General features: G+C 27.2%; 1 pseudogene; it reads right to left on the reverse strand.

Moving 5' to 3' along the window:
- Positions 1 to 4,263: 4,263 nt before the first annotated feature.
- LOC112679443 lies at positions 4,264 to 4,879 on the reverse strand (annotated as a pseudogene).
- Between the last annotated feature and the right edge of the window lie 7,568 nt (positions 4,880 to 12,447).

The following is a 12,447-nucleotide window of genomic DNA, read 5'->3' on the forward strand; positions in this document are numbered from 1 at the left end:
TATTATTCTAAGTAAACCGCTATTATTATTATAACTCAATTATTAAACATTTAAACTATTCGAAAGCCCACGTCCATCGCCGTCGTCGTATTATTATTAGTAATAAATTATTAATTATTATTATTAGTAATAAATTATTAATTATTATTATAATTATTATTATTATTATTATTATTATTATTATTATTATTAGACACGTTGAATGTTCGACTACCGGTATTGCGTCTGCTACGTTTTGTATAGTGTATGGATTTTTGCCCATTACGGATATACACGCATTTCTCGGCAGCTGGTAAACCGAATACATTCAATCCTAACGACTGGGCGTCTTCCGGTGACACCCTCGAAATGCTATGAAAAATTGAAGTCATTGTCCTGCAAACATGTGCAAATACATATATATCTACAGTCTGCACGCCGGTTACCGAAAACGTCTACGTACATTGTAAATCTTTGCATGCGAAACACACAGTCGCGTACCACCACCTCGACTCGTATGCATTGAAACAAATGAATTCTTTGGGGTGGTGCGAAAAAGTTTGAACCCCGACTCTTTCGGTGATTTTAGTTTTTTCTTCCTTATTTTTTTTCTTCTTCTTCTTCTACTGTTAACTGATAAATTATTTCTTTTCCGCCACTGACAGCAGTTTAGTTAGTGAGTTTTGTGTAAGCCATTGATTTTTATTTTACCGTGCTATTTTTTCCTAAAAATGTTTGCATACACACTCGACAGTTGCACTCGGCCACTCGGCGATGAATGTTTTATGAACAATGATTGCTGAAAAATCTGTTGAAGTCCGACTGGATATTTTCTTTGTGCGAAATCGTTATTCTGAAATAAAATTTGAAAAAAAAAAAAACAAATAATAACAAAACGTTTCGGCTCTACAGTTACCTATATATGTAGAAACGTATTCGCGCTTAGGGTTGGACATAATTTAATACGAAATAATCATTTGTAAAATGATTTCATATTTTTCTTACGTAGTTAGGTTAGGTAACAAATAAATTGAGTCATAAAGTAAGTTAGTAAGCCTTACTTAATGACCGAATATAATTTATATTTATATATTACAGATTGCAAACTTATGATTACAAATATTAATAAAATGTTTACCATTTTAGTGAAGTTGACACTTAATTGAATAACTAATAAAAGTTTAAACTTTGTGCAATAACTTATTTAATGTGTTGTTAAATTCCTGTCAAAATAAAATCGTTTAACAATGTATTATCATAGCTATATACTGAGATAAAGCAACATTGAACATATCTTAAAAACTTTATATAATTAATATTTGAGAGAAATTTATGGCACTATCGTATACGGTTGTAAAAAACAACCAAAGTGTTGTTTGTTTTATTTGGTTGTTATTTACATACATCTACATAAAAGAAGTTAAAATTGAACCTCAATATTCTGGCGTTTCACTAAATCCAACATGAAACTTGAATATTCCGATGTCTGCGAGTTTTTGTTGAACAACTTCCTTGCCATCTAATAACTTGAAGGATCGACTAATCATAGCATTCGTTTCAATATATACTTGATCATCTATTTAGCTCTACTAATATATGAATACAAATCAACATATTGTTATTTCGTTAGAGTATTAAGTATTAAAATAAAATGTAAGTAATGTAATTTCATATAGTGTAAATCAGTGGTTCTCAACCAGGGATGATAGGATCTCAGAGTAGGAGTGACACAAAGTCTCATCGGGAAAACTAATAAGGAAATAATTTAGTTTTTCGAATACAATCGTATTACTACTGTTATTATTATGTAAAAAGTGTACCTTGAGGTTCGTATTTTTATAATATTTATTAATATTTATATTTAATCATTAGGTCCGACAAACATATGCGATTTGACTTGCGACAATGATATGTTATCGATTATCTTATCGTCTTAACATATCATTAGTCAGCTGTTCTACAGTCGCTATATAGTATTTTGTCTGTACAACTCTAGAATACGATATGAGACTCGCTTTTTTCACCATCAACCATCGAATGCCCTAACTTTGTAAAAACCATCAGGGTTTAATTTCTTATTGTTTTTTATAAATCACTATTATTATGGCTTTTATTTTATTTTATTTAAAATAGTTGGGAAAATGAAAACGTTTTATATCCATAAAGTTCTCTATCAATATCTGATACAAAATAATTATACAAATATGTTAGTTGTGATATTATAATATTACAACGAAATAATTTCTATCTCACTAAGGACGATGTTAAAAGGAACCAATGAGAATTAGAAATCAATGTATTCAATTAACAAGTAATAAGATTTGCATCACAATCAAGCTTTACGTATTATAATAAAATAAATAAATAGATAAAAAATGTGCTTCATAAGAATTGAATCTTAAAATAAAAAAAATAAAAAAACACATGAATTGAGTTTCTAAGAAAAAAAATAAGTAAGTACAGCATTTTAATTATATTTACCTTGTAGTATTGTAATAACAAAAATGTAAAAACATAATAAATTATCCTACTTGAAATACTATTTAGAGTAATTGAGTTACCCGTAGTGTTTCGTCATCTTTTAAACATAAAATATACAAAAAGAATAATTTTGAATTGGAATAATTTTTATCAATATAATTATATTAAAATATAATTTGAATATAATTAATTTAATATGCACAAACGATTTTTTATTCATCATATATTTTAGTATATGGATACTTCAAAATAAATTTAAAAACCAAAAGCACATTACAACAATAATTATTCATTGTCTTTAAGTTGCCAATTTCACTAAAAGTTATATATTTATGGAATCCTTATAGTTTTGTTTAAACATTTCTCAATATTTTCAACCTTATATTATAGCTGATAATGATATATTATTGACTTTTTTACTATTCGTTGATATGTTTTTCATTAATATTGTTAAAATGTTTATTTTGTTTAATTGACTACCTACCTACCTATAGGGATAGTCTTTTACTCTTCATGAACAACATTTCGATTTGAATGTAAAATTACACTAAAATACTTCTTTTGAGTTTCGTAATATTTATAATTAAAATTATTTATAAATTATTTAATAAATATTTATATTTCTAATTAAAATTATTTATAAATTGTTTTATTAATGCTCTCCATTTATTGCTATATTACGTATGTAATGTGATGTCATAATGTCTGTTTAAGACGGTCTGCGTTTATTTATTCTACGGTGTACGATATACAGTAAACGTTGCGAGTATATTTTTATATATTTCAAATTGAAAAACAATTTTTTATAACTTTCAAATTTTAAAAATATATATTTCTCCTGTGATGTAAAAAGCAAAATTAAATAGATTGAAAAAAAATAATAATAACGAAAATACTAAATCCGATATGATGAATACGATTATATATTAATTACAAATTATTGTAGTTTGATATAAAAGTTAAGTATGCTTACTTAACTGTATCGAGGAAAATTATTTTTTGGGAATCATTCAATTTTGTTTTGTACGTTCAGTAAATATTTTAATCTAAGATGCTTCACTTTACAAATAAAATACGTAAACGATTTCCACCAACAAATAATTTAATTATGATATTTTCCTAAAGTGCTTGGCTTTATTCAATTTAAATTATTAAATATAACAACAAAATACGTTAAATTGATTCAATTATTTGATTATATTATTAAATTATAGTTCAATAATTATTTATTTACATTTATCATTTACAACATTGTAAATTCTTATCTATGGTTCATAATAATATTTTCTTTATTTAAGGGGGCTCCAGTGGATCATATTTTAAGGAAAATAGCATAGGCAATTTAACATGACGGTGTAAGTTGGCTGGTTAGTGTGTGGAAAGTAAATGCAAATTAGTGTGTGTGAGACTAATCTGAAATCTTGATCAGTGTTATCATCCATTAATTTTATTGATTCAGTAGAAACCGTCCCGACGTCGACACGTCGTACCAAATATCGTAGTCACAAATAATATGAACTGCATAATATATATATGTTACGGTAAAAGATGAATATTGTTGAATGTCGTCATTCTCCGGTGAATGACGTCTTTTACCAAAATGATTCAATTATGTAGGTAAATGATGTAAAAAACAACCAGATTTTAAATTCAAATGTATATCTTTCACCGGTCATTGATGTCATTTACCAAAACTAGTGGTAAATGATGATAAATCTCAAATAATACACTGGTTTTTTTACTATAGGTATGTACTATTTATAATAATGATTTATTGTTAAAATAAAAAAATAATAAAATACGTGCATATTACAAATTATTTATTTGTACAATTTTGGTTACTATGACATTTTGAACTGCACAACATTTCCGCTGCATTGCAAGCACATTTTTTAGTACCACAACCAGTTTTTCAGTTGATTAAATCCTTGATGACCAGTTATTCCATGTCCAGCTGCTTCTCTTAATGTTATTTCCCTGTCTTTAATTTTTTTGATGGCTTCATCTAGCTCTAGAAATTTTTCTTTACGTGGAGAAATTTATGCTCGTGTATATTTGTGTTTCAACACCCCATATTCTGTACCTGGTTCAAACATTCGGGTATTTATTTTATTTAAATTAAATAAACATTATCAAATTAAAATTGACTTACATAATTTATACATGTCATCTTCGTATGAAATTATAACAGCAAGTAAATTACGCGGAGAACCTCGTGCTCTATCAACATCTGGTATTGGGACACGAACAGTTGTACCGACATGTCGCGACATCAAGCTTTGAACATTTTTTTAGGCTTTAAATTTATTCTGCATACTTAAATACTAAAACTGAATCTAACTTTTATTATATTTTGTTCACTGGTGACACAAATTTTTACAAATAATATTATAAAACACACATTCGTAGCAAATACAACTCGCTATTATATACCCGTCGATACTAACTAATAAACTAAAAGATTATCTCATATTATTACTCGGGTTATCAACGTTATTTCTAGTTGGGTTTTTCGTTTATGTATGTACTTCCATCATGATATTTTTAACTAATGAAACTGATCGTTCACACCGACATAAAAGTATTAAACATCATTCTCCAATTAAACTGGTGATTGACGACAATAACCGGAGAATGTCTGCATTTACAACGTTTACCAATTTTTAGGTAAATGATGTCATTTACCAGGGAATGACGTCTTTTACCACGTTTACATCATTCACCGTAACATATATATATTATAAAATACCTATAATTGAATAAACTATAAGCATTATAATAATAATAACATTAATCCTACCATAAATTATTTCTAAAATTTATTCTCGATTTTTAGCTTGTAATTTTTATAAAAGTGTATTCTGTAATCAATGATTATAATTTATAATAATATAATATACGTCATGTGCAAAATTTTGACGTAAATTACCATATTATAATCAATTATTCGTTGTACGAAAATGTGTTAAAATGATATACGTTTCATTATATTATTATGTTACAAGGATGTTTAAAACTATAATGAAAGATATTGGTTGAAAATGATTGCAATCCAAATATGAACACTGCGTTGACATTTCTAAAATTATATTTAAATCCAAGTATATATATTAATAAATAATAATATAATTATATAATTTACACAATTTATACTTCAGTTACATATTATATTAATATTAGATAGTAGATACTAGTTGCCTATTACCATACCATTAATCCCGTAAACTAAGGTTTCTGTCCATTCTTGAGTCAATTAACTTTGGCAACATCGCTTCAAAATAAAATTTTTCCAATGATGGTTTCATTTTTGTGTTGAAAAAATGTTTCACCTTTAAAAATTTTTTGATAAAGTATACCTGTAAAAGATGTAAAAAAAAATATAAAGAAAAATTTAACAATACATTTAAATATTGTGTATTACCTTTAGGTGACCATATTATAAAATAACAAAATAATCGTTGAGTTATTTTTAATTGGCCCATGACTTGAAAATAGTAGTTGTGACTTTGTTTAAATTGCAAATTTCCTTGGCTGTCTAGAGTTGCAAATTTTAATTTCCTAGATTCTATAGCTTCTTTTGGAGTTAATTTTTTTATTGTTGAGGGACATTTTATTTCAATTATACCATTATTATCTATCCATCAGGACTTGCTGCTAAAAATGGTAGATGCTCACATATGAAAAGTCCAGATTCTTGAATTTTAAATCCTGTTGATTGTTCAAACTTTGCCTTTGCAAAAGATTCGCACTCAATACCATATCTCGTATGCTCATTACCACAAAAGGTTTTATACAATATTGATATAACTGTATTGGCTCTAGAAGTCGATGGTCGAAGTTTACAAATTTTTCCAAAATTCGATGCGGTTAATCGAATTTTTCTTTCTTTGTACCATAATTCACATTCCGATTAAAGTGTAGTCGATTTTTCTATAAATTTAATTTCATCGATATTTTTAATTATTTTATTGTTCATTTATTCCAATTTCTTTTTTTCGTAATCATTTCCATCCATATCTAGTTCTTCACACATATTTTCTTCGCATTTTCCATAGTCATCATCTGGTAAGTTATATTTAGTAACTCGTCTACTTCTTGGTTCAAATAAAAGTTTTCTTTTCATTTTACATATTTTTTTCTTCTGTTTTGCACTTATAAAACGCTTCGTAAAATCACCAGGACTAATATTGCAAATCTTTTTATGCAAAATGTTAATACATTTTGGTCCTGTATTATAAGATAACACTGCAGCTGTACATCGCGCTTGATATGACCCTTTATGAGAAAAATGTATTCTTTTGCCACCTACAAATTTAGCAACAATACTATTGTAACCTTCGACCGAATTATTGTTTACATTATAAATTAAACTTGAGGCATGATGAGCTAAAAAATTTCTCGCATATAAAATATCTGTCCAAAGCCCAGATTTTTCCATTTCTAAAACATATTTATATTATTTTTTCCTTCTTTTTTTTACAAAAGTACGTTGCACAATTTTCATGATTTCCAAAAACATGATATGGGCCATTCATAATATCATGTTTTAATGAATTAATTTTTTCATTTTGTGTTCCATCACTATTCTTTCTATATTCAATTGCCTGAGTAATTTCACAACGAAGTTTTTGTAAATTATTTCTCAAAGTATTTCTCTGATCTCCGGGTACAATTTTCCCACTACTACATTTTCTTTTTCCCGCAATATCACGCATACGATTTATATAGTTACGCAAAACATGGTTTTTGCATTCAATTTTTTGAATTAGTACATCAGGACCATAAGGTTTAGCGAGTAGTAATTTTTTACTAACACTGCTACCACCATCACCGATTAGTTTATTATATATAATATTATGCATTGCTATACTTTCTTTGAAGCCCTCAACTATAATACCAGATTCCATAGAAGTAGAAGTTGAAGTCCAATTTTTATAGCACTTGTGATCACGAACTATATGGTTTGTTTTTAAGGCTCTATCGCATATGGCACAGTACTTATTACGGACACTCATAAATAAACATTTTTTTGTTCTATACCCAACAATTGATGTTACACCAGACGAAGCATTGTAATTGGATTTATAGGATCTTTTAGACCAGGCGCCATCAGCAACAACAGTTATCAATGCACGACCTTGGTCATCTACTTCCCCATTTTGAACAGTGAGTTTTGCCTCCTCAATTCCAGCAAGTTTCATTTCATCCAACGTAACATCAAATAAATGAACATGCAATTGTTCGTGGTATTTATGATATGAGTTATTAGCATAACAAGGCATATCTAATATGGCTGTAAATTCTTCTAATTGCGAATATCCCTGGCCAGTATTAATGGTGGCTGAAGTAATTAACATATTTATATCAAGGCCTTGTCTATCGGGATCTTCAGAGTATAGATTTTAAAGAACTCCACATACTGAACATTTAAAGATAAAATTGCTAGAAAACCCATTTCTTTTTTCATTGACCAACAACATGTTCTCTGAGAATGAACATTCGAAACCTTTATGCTCTATATGTTGAATTGATTTAAAAAAATATGCAATATCAACTATTCTTCTACCACTAATACAATACCTATAATTAAAAAAAATGATAGGTACTATGGGCTGTTGAATGTTATATATTTTTACATTACACTTATGAGTCATGACGATATTTCTTTTTTCATTTTCAAAATTTTTCGACAAATCAATATTTTTTTATTGATATCTTACAAAAAATGACAAAGAAAATTCCTAAATTCCAAATTTCTATCAATAGCACAAAAAAACCATTTGAAATTTATACCATGTCTAGAAAATTGCCAAATAAATATTTGATAGAAATGTCGATTCTCTATAATCATTACCTTTGAATTACAATAAAAAAAAAAAAAACAATTTTTTCGAAAATCAACATCCATATGTTATGCGGTACAAATGAAAAAAAAAGTTATGATAGAACTAATATTTTTCTCGTTTCATTCAAAATACGAAACACACTTCATAATAAAATTAATTATAATTATGTTTAGAACTTACTCATTATTGTGAGTATCATTTCTATCACTAATTGTTGATGTTTCTAATAACTCTGTTTGATCTTCTATCAGAGATGATATATTTTGCGTCGAAGGCAGAGTATCGACAGTATCGTCCGCGACAATAGTATCATTATTCTATAATAATAAAAAAGTGGAATTTATTAATCTTAATAATTTAAAAATAACTAGGTATCTTATTAATGAAATAATAGGTAATATTTATACATTCAATTATCATTCATAATACGGAAAAAAAATAGAAACTTACCAACATTTTATGAATGTGATGAATATTGCATTTTTTTTTCCTTTGCTTTGACAGCAAGGTTCTTGTTTTTCTACCATACCGCCAACCTTTTTTTTCCATAACGAAAAAACCAAAAATATCAAATAACCAAAAAAAGAAAACAAAATGTGTATACTGTGTATTATATCATATATGTGCACAGTACACAGTACAGTCTACAGATATTGATAACAGAAAATTACACTATAATCAATCTGGTACAGACGACAATATAAACACGATCACTGAATGTTGAAATGTTGAATGTTTATGGATGCAGAATGAATAATATATAAACAACAATACGGGAGAAATAATAAGGTGATACAATATATGGGTCGTAGTGGTTATTACTTGTAATCTTGAAATTTAGCGCAGTTCGTGGAACTATACTTGTAGCCGTAACCGGTCGGTCAATTAGTCTGTTTATTTATAATCGACGTCAATTTATGTACGCGCAGGAGTAAGTCAATAATGTTAAATGTCATACTTTTTTCATTTGAAAAAAAAAAGAGGTATTTAGACCGAAAAGCTAGACTAAACTGTAGGAATTTGGTTGGACGGATTTTAATACAGTAAACGGTGTTTTATTGATTGAGAAGTTCTTTAGGCTTCTGAAGAGGCGATTTTTAATATCGGTTTTACCGGCTAAGCTATAATAAAACAAAAATTTGATTTTTTTTTTTTTATTTATATTTTTAATCATAACTTAAACAATTTTCAAAATTTTCAAAATCACCACTTTCAAAGCATAGAAAACTTGTTAACTAATCAAATTCCGTTTAAAAATTAAAATCTATCAAACCATATTACTACAGTTTGTCTAGCTTTTTGGTCTAAAAGCGACTTTTTTTCAACGACTGGAGCCCCCTTAACAATGAATCTAAATACAAGTTGAAAAAATATTGACTACTTAAGGTTTAATTATACATAGAAAACTATAGAAAGCGTGTGTAAAATGCAAACCTGGACATTAATGAGTTAATAAGTTTAAAGTTAAGTTAATTTAACTTATTAACTTAGCTCATTTTCTTACAAATTAATTCAAAATTAACTTATTTTTTTTTTTTTATTTATCCTAATAAAGTTAATTTTGATTTTCAAGACCATAAAAATATTTTTGTAAAATACTGCATTGGATAACAAGTTCATGGAATTCAGAAAAATATAAAAATAAAAATGTCGAAGAATTTTTAGATGAGACCATAATATTTATCTCAGTATTAAAAATTAATAAGGGTCCCACTGGTCTCGGGAAAACTACTCAACCGTTTTCAGACTATTGAGTAAAAATAGTTATGCCACCCATGAATTACATTACTATTGTCATGAAAAGTGGTTGTAAATCTATATTAAAAAAATAGGTACATATTATCATTGACTAAATAATTCTTAATAATGATTATACTCTATTATTATTAGAATTATTCCATAATCTATGATATTATTAAATATTATTGAATAATAGAAGAAATTTAATAGTTGATCAACATTTTGAGATGACTCTTTTATTGAGATTCAATAGATATTTCAATCAACCTGTTTATTATATTGTTTCATTTGTTTAGATTTTAATAAAATTAAATAATATTATATATTTGTATCAACTGTATACATTTATTGCCTATATAATTTTATAGTTACACTTTCAGCTGCAGTAATTATTTTATTTTTCATACTATTATTGAACATTAAAAAGAATAATTTTTTCAAATTATATTTATTATACATATGTGATTTGTATGAAAAATGAATAAAAACAATCCCAATAAACAAATGTAAACTTTTCTATTCAAATTAGAGTATAATAAGATTTTTTTGCATTTTTATTATCGTTAAGGTTAAATAAGATGTGTTGTAAATTGTTAATATATATACTTATATCAATGCTTAATTTTTTTTTTTTTTTTTGTAATTAATTAACTTATTAATTGAAGTTAAGTTATGTTAACGATATTTTTTAACTTAATTTTTAACTTAATTGATGTAATTCTCATGTGCATTAACTTAATTGTTAACTTAATTGAACACCAACTCAATTAACTTAAATTAACTGAGTTAAAAAATATTATTAACTTGCCCAGTCTTTTAAAGATGTGATTCTTCTAAATATTTTTTTTTTTAAATTATGTTTCAATTTTACATAAGATTAGAAATAATTGTAAATAATTTTTAGTATTTTATCACTTCATTATTTATACTTTTCAAGGAAACAGTAATCTTTTCAATTGGCTTTATTTAATCAAAAATTGTATTTCAGAGAAATAATTTTCAAATATAATGGTAGAAACTAAAATTCAAAAATATAAATATAGTAAAATTATTGAAAGTAAGCGTTATCATAATAGTATTGTTAACATAGTGGTTAACAATCGAGAAACTTTACTTCTTGTCATGCTTATTTATAAATTAGAATTAATTTATGAGATAACTTATACAATAAATACTTATTGTTATCATTACAGAAATGCCTTTGTTATATTTATGTCAACACTGTACATGGGTAAAATATTGACAGTTACATTAACGATAACTACAAATAAGTCGTCAATAAATAGTAAAAAATATCTGCCCAACAAGTTTCTAATTAAATGAATGAAATATTTCCCGAAGTAATAACTTATTACATTTTTCTGAATTATGTATATATATTTTTAAATGGTTGAGTAATCATTAACTTAATAAAATATGATTTCAACTAATAGGGTTCATAGGGTTCACCTTAAAAATTTTCTTGATTTATTAATTGCATCAAATTATTGTTTTCCTTCCGTCTATTAATAATGGAATGAAATGCCGAAGCGTATAAAAATCGTGCGGGAATCAAAACCGATCTGTCGTACACTAATTTCGGATGTTAGAGTGTCCCCATATCGAATCAATGATAACAGATTCGTTTTTCTGAATAACTTACAAACATGAAAAAAATTATAATTTTTCATCCAATACCATCGCGATTCATTCAACAATGAAACAAAACCTATACGTCTATGGAGAGGGGGCTTATTATACGTATATATATATCATCTATTCATCATTTTCAGGGGGATTGAATAACGTTTTTCCGTAATTAACCGTACCCTAAAAGAGTTTTGCAATTTTACCCTCAAAGTTTTCTAAAATACAGTCACTCCGTTTTTACGTGTTATCGCAGGCGAAAACCGATAAGGGCTGCAACGATACTCGTTTAATTGGGATCCGTGTAGTCGGAAAGCCACGTATTCAATTTATTCAACTTTACAAACTAAATCTGTAATAATAATAATAATAATAGTAATAACAATAATAATTTTCGCGACCGTGTTTGTCATACGTCGTCGTCGCGCGGTGCTTCTGCTCATTTACAAAACGATTCTGTTTATGTATGCTTTTGACCGTTTCAAAGCATCGCGTTATAATATGATATTATGGTATAACTATGTCTCTCGTGGGTTTGAACAGTTGTAAACTTATGTATTTGCGGAAGGTACGCGTCGAATCGTCGTAAAAACGTCGTCGACATCGGCATGTATTGTACGGAACTTTGGGCGCATATTCACCGTCGTCGCTGCAGGCTTACAACAATAAGCTCGGCGCAACGGAAACACCAAGCCTTGTATGTTTAAGATCGTATTATACGGATATTAAAATATATGTATATTTAACGTAGGTGTGTGCGCTCAAACGGTTGTTT

The sequence above is a fragment of the Sipha flava genome, unplaced genomic scaffold (genome assembly GCF_003268045.1).
Source record: "Sipha flava isolate LNK unplaced genomic scaffold, YSA_version1 146_pilon_pilon, whole genome shotgun sequence".
In the NCBI taxonomy this organism is placed as follows: Eukaryota; Metazoa; Arthropoda; class Insecta; order Hemiptera; family Aphididae; genus Sipha; species Sipha flava.